We start from the raw sequence: 6,178 nt of genomic DNA, 5'->3' as shown, positions 1-6,178 counted from the left end.
TCCATTTCGAGAAATGATAAATAGGTGTGTTAATATTTTTTTGATTTATTTAATTAAATGTATGTATAGAGCTTTTGATGTATAATTATATTAAAAAAAAAGACATGTTGTAAAAGCATGTATATTTTTTTTCTGATTTTTTTTATTAAATTTGTAGTGAAATATGGATTAAATAGCTAATTTATATGTATTAAGAGTATGCTTTATTTACTTTTTGATTGCACATTGTTTATTATAGATAAAGATCCTATACTTTAAATCTTGCAAGAACCTTAGTTTCATTAAATATCAAATTAATTTATTAACTCATTTTACAATATCTATTTTTAATGAACACAATATCACTTATAGAAATATTATCAAAATTATCAAAACAAAATATGGATAAATTTTTTAATTTGTTCTAAATTAAAAGTAGCTTCAAGTGAGAGTCATGTGTGCGAGAAGCACACGCGTGATTTACTGAGCTTCATAATAATATTATAGACAAATTTAAAAATTATGAAAATTAATTAAATTACAACTAAAAGCTAAAACAATATCAAAATATATATATATATATATATATTCAAATTAATTTTTTTATATATATATATTAACTAATCTTACACATTTTAAAATTAACAACAATATAAATTTTAAATAACCGTAAAATTAACAATATCTACGTGTAAATTACTGTGGACGGTAATATCTGGGGGAAACAATGCTGTTTTTCTAATCATAGAAAATGACCAAAATGTGAACAAATGACATATTATTTACGGAAAGTATTTGTTTTATTAAAAAATTTTGGGCATCATCTGCCCGTTAAAAAAAGTCAAGTGCGGGAATTTGAATTTGCAGGCCTAAGCGTGCCTCACTGCCTATACTTCTTTATTTTAGACTAAGCGTGCAGCTCCCCCTCCTAGGCCCACTTACTCTCTTTTTATATTGCCTTTTAATTGTTTTAATATTGAATAAGGTTCAATATAAATAAAATAATATTTAAAGTGTTATCCAATTTTTCTATACTTTTTTTTCAAATAAGATTATAGTTTTTTATGATAATATTACTAATTTCTTTGTGAATTATTATATAAATTTAATAATTATTTTTTCTTAAAAATATGTCCATGAAATAAAATATTTATTTTTTTTAAAAAATTTCACTGTAAAATATTTACATAAATTTTTCATATTATTTTTTCCTTTATTTTTTTTTATCATGCAAATTATCGACTCATGTTCTTATATGTTTTTAATTAAAACCATGAGAAGTTAGCTTTTATTAAAAACATGTTATTATAATTTTTAAATAACCCCCGTGAAAGTTGTTCCCAAATATTCTGGGTTTGTATTGATATTGATACATTGAAAAGGAAAATATTGTGGATAGTTGTGAACAACGTACAACACTATGATCATATGATTACGAAGCTCTTCGCAGCATTTTATTAACAGAGAGTAGTTGAAACACCATTATTAATTATAATCTACTGTATTAATCTCTTCATGCCAAAGCTAATGAAGGGTCAATCACAAGACTCGTCCACTGATAAAAGAAGGTACGCCATCAACTACATTGTCCTGCATAAGCAGAAATCGCGGCTAAAGAAGCAGGACTTTCCTCCATAAAAGCCTTCTAAACAGGAGCAGAACATGCACGCAGCCCTCAGACCTTCTTCACTCCAGTATCAGTACTGTTGCTCTTCAACTGCTAGCGGAACCAACTTTACCTGAAGCAAAAATACAAGAGGCCCATGTAAATTCATCAAGGTATGAGTCCTCTTAGGAGTTTGTTTAATGGTGATTGAAACTGTGTTTTATCTTGATTACAGTTTTAAAAATGTTTGCACGAGTTCTGCTAAAAACTCTTTCTAGAAGCCTTGGATATGAAACAACTATAATTTGTAGCCTTTTTTGAAACAGCAGATGCAAAAACTATCAAGATGCCAAGCACGCAAGTAATTCATTGATATTAAGATTCGGTTTTCTCCTCCATTGGTAATAGTTGAAGAATCAGTTTTACGAATAAATGTACAAGTAAACAGACCTGACAGCAACGTGAACAATATGTTTTACGAATAAATGTACAAGTAAACAGAAAATGGTCCTGACAACAACGTGAACAATATACATTGACATGCATTCCCTGTTATGAATAGGTGCTCAGCCTTGATATGCACCCCAAAATGGTCCTTTAATTTCAAGAAGCCGGAAGAGAAAACAAATCAGATCCTGGAACTTGAGAATGTAAAACATCTCCAGAGATCGCCTTGGTTCTCTCCTCTCGAGCTTAGAAACATGCTTCCAGAAGCCGTAAACACCAGTTAGTGTCAGTAGCCTCTCAGAATAAATCTTCCATGTGTACCTGCAAAATTGATCTTATATATATTAGCTACTCTTTTGAAGATAGAAATCTTCCCTTGAGCAAGATCACATGGAAAAAGCAGACCTTTCATGGATTCTCTTAAGCCCTCCATCAGAAATCTTGTTCCAGTGGCTAGGATCTTTCTGGCATTGTTCAAAGAAGTTGACCAAAAGTGTGACCATCTGATCAGGGTGATAGGGATCAACATGGAAGCCTGAAACACCATGCTCAATGATCTCAGCAGGGCCACCATGGCAAGTGGCAAAAGTAGGAAGCCCGCTGACCATAGCTTCCTCAACAGTGAGGCCAAATGCTTCATAGAGAGCAGGCTGCAGACAAATACAATCAGGTAAAAAGAGTAGAGCATTGATTACAAAGAATGAAAATGAGCATATCACTGTCTACACCACATACCTGTACAAAAGCACCTTTTGTGTCAGCAATATAGCGGTAGAGTTCAGCGTTACTAACACGGTTCATTTGGGCAGTTATCCATCGAAACTGACCATGCAAATTGTACTGCTTTACTAGGTCATGCATCTTTTCAATCCCAGCCATTTCTTCTTTATCCTGGATTTATTCACGTCTATGTAACCTCAACCCACAACAAGATTTACAAGTTCTCTTAGCCCCGTCTATGTAACCTCCAACCACAACAAGATTTTAGAGCGTGTTTGAGAGTATGGTTGTTATTACTTTTCAAAGTACTTTTCACTTAGAAAAATATACCAATTTACAAGTTCTCTTAGCTTGCTGCTCTTGCCATCGCACTCAACGAGCCCTGTCAAGTTTTTCACCTTGTCCAATCATGCCATGGAAAACATGATAGGTTTTGCATGGTCGCTCAACATGCCGCTGCGTCAGCATAAATGGAGAAAATATTAGCTGATGACATCTTTGCCATGTATGAGATTCCGACCAGTGGTGTACTGATATTTGTTCATAGGAAGCTAAGTATACTAACACACAATATTTAACGTGGTTTGACAAATTGTCTACATCCACGGGAAAGATAAATATTATTAGAGATAGAGAAAAAATACAACACACAAAAAAGGATCACATTTACTCAACTCTCATCTCTCATTGCTACATAGGGTAGCAGGGCTGTTGGTGGCAGCCCTTCCTTCTTTCTCTTTTCTTCTCTTCACTTCGCTCTTGCTCTTTCTCTCATTTTGCTCTCTCACGTATGCCTCTATTTATAGGCATCCATGACAACTTCTCTTGCTCTTTTATCAACAATGGTGGCTGCCAACTCCAGCTCATCTTCAACAATGATGGCTGCCAACCTTTGACATTCCGGAAGGGCTGTTGCATTTATCAATGGACGGTGCCGTCCATTAATGGTTGCTGTACCCGGAAGGGCTGTTGCATTTATCAATGGACGGTGCTGTCCATTAATGGTTGCTGTACATTAATGGCAACCAACCCAACAATGACCCCCTTTGCCATTCATGTGGGGCAACTGTCCTCATGCTTCCAATGACCCCCTTTGCCATTCATGTGGGGCAATTGTCCTCTTGCATCTTCAACACAAGATTGCATCTTGCAGCTCTTCCAAGCTTACCATTCTGAGAGCATCTTTGACCAAGTTTATAGTACTCGCCAAACCTTTCAATCATCAGAGTAACCAAAGCACACCTTTTCTCACACAAAAGGATCACTACAACCAGATGGTCTACCACATCACATTTGAAGAGTGTTAACGCTTGTCTCTAGAACAACATTCCCCTTCGAGCGTATCAACCATGCTCAATTCAGAATCATTTATCAAGCCTCACATCAAGGCTTACAACACCCCCTTAAACAGAAATTTCTATTTTCGAGCGCGACAATCGTTATCTGAGTATTTCAATGTCATTACTAAGTTCACCACCTTGACAATAGTCAACTTGTTCCCAGAACCTACGCATGTCCTCTGCTCATTCCTAGCAGTCGCGTCTTAGTGCTCCATAAGTTATCCACTTATTATCCAAGGCAAATGTTATCTAGCTCATTGATTTTTAACCTAGGGGCAATATCAATGAAAAACAATCCGACTTTTGTCTTTATACTTATCATAGCCATTTCATTGGCTATCTATCTATCCACTCATATCTAGCCATCACATTGGCTCTGGGGTGTTTTGAACTGGGCTCCTTCCACGACCCTCACACCTTCTCCTGAGGTGTCTCGGCTCGTCGTCATGCATCGGTCTGATCCTGGGCTCATCTCATGGCCCTCACACCTTCTCTTTAAGGTGTTTTCGCCTTTCATAGGCTGTCATATCCTCCTTCAGCTGGGATGCTTCAAAGTGGCTATATAAATTCTCTGCCATTGATTACATAGAAAGAGAAAGTTGCGGTATACTCCTCGCAATCCTCCACCTCGATTTCTATGTTTGGAGCTTTTGCATCTTTTGTCATTGCACTTAACAGGTCCACCTACACCAACTCTCTTTGGTGTCTTCACCTTTCATCATAGGCGGTTGCCTTTTATCACAGGCGCTTGCACCCCCTCAATTAGGTGCCTCTGCAACAACTTTCTATCCATCTTTACATGCATTAGAAAGGTCTTCGCCTGTTATCTTCATTAAGAGCACAAGAGACTTCCTGTTGTACAATTTCTACAAAGTCTCTACTCTGAGCTTCATCTGGGAACACTTCTTCTTCTTGCACCTATTGTCTCATTACAATACCTCATTGGATCCTCCGGGTACTCCTGCATAATTTCTGTGTGCTCTTGTGCAATTTTGATTCTCCAGATTTCTCCCTATTCCTTACTTATGTTTGATAATAGCTCATCCTGTCACAACACCTGTCCGAGTCAAAATAGGGTGCCAATCTTCATCTCCTTGCTGTATTTTTCTTCTATTATTAGGGTCTTCATCAATTCTCCCCTCGAGAAATCACAGTCACGGAATCTAACTTCTTTGGAGAAATCACCACTCCATCAGATCCTTGACCATACAGAACCTAACTGTTCCCTTATGCTGTCATATTGCTAGTCTTTAACAGTTGTATTACAAACTGCTATATCTATGGATAATCATTTCAGTTTTGAAAACTGAAATGAGGAAAGACCATGTTTGATATTCCTTTCACTTCTTTAAAATTATCCTTTGCAGTCCTAATTTGAGCTGAGTCTATTTAAAGGTTTTTTTTTTTCTTTCATAAGAACCTTGACTAAGATCACACCCTATACTAGGGGGCAAAAGAGAGAAATGATGATGGAAATCATCTTAAAGGCATGCGAGCTTATGAAGTTTGACAACAAGGAATTCAACAAAATTCCAAATAATTGAGAGAATTCCCAGGAATTCAACAAAATTTCCAAATAATTGAGAGAATTCCCAACAAATATAAGATTGAAAAATAAAACAAAAATTCCTAATTTGGAATATTTAGTATCATTTTTGTTGTCAAGATAGCAAAAGAAAAGGCTAAGATAAGATAACTGTGATCTATAGTTTTTCAACCCTTAAACACTCTTTTGAGCTTATGAAATACTCTTTCTATAGCCTTGAGCCATAAAATACATTACATGCCTTTAAAGTCCTTTCTAATTAAGAAAGCAACTTGGATCAATAAACAACGTTCTCAAAATATAAGAGACTTTTTCATAAAGAGTCATGGTGTAAATAATTACTCATTATTATTCATGTTGTTAAAAGGAGCGTTTCTAAAAATAAAAGGTAATTGTTTTTTTTATCTCAAAATACATTCAAGTAATCACTTGAACACTTTGAAAACCAAAGCAAAAGGTCATCTTATCACTTACCTTCATATGAGATTACTTTTACTAAGAGATTTAAGACAAATCTCCAGAGTTGCTTGAACATTGTTG

The 6,178-nt window shown here is 35.4% G+C and overlaps 1 pseudogene; it reads right to left on the bottom strand.

Annotated features, from left to right (window-relative positions):
• Positions 1–2,151: 2,151 nt before the first annotated feature.
• LOC105112446 (sucrose synthase 2-like) lies at positions 2,152–3,204 on the bottom strand (annotated as a pseudogene).
• Between the last annotated feature and the right edge of the window lie 2,974 nt (positions 3,205–6,178).

The sequence above is a fragment of the Populus euphratica genome, unplaced genomic scaffold (assembly GCF_000495115.2).
Source record: "Populus euphratica unplaced genomic scaffold, PopEup_1.0 scaffold339.1, whole genome shotgun sequence".
Taxonomy (NCBI): domain Eukaryota; kingdom Viridiplantae; phylum Streptophyta; class Magnoliopsida; order Malpighiales; family Salicaceae; genus Populus; species Populus euphratica.
The sequence above is the reverse complement of the archived record's forward strand: the minus strand, read 5'-3'. Positions and strand labels throughout refer to the sequence as shown.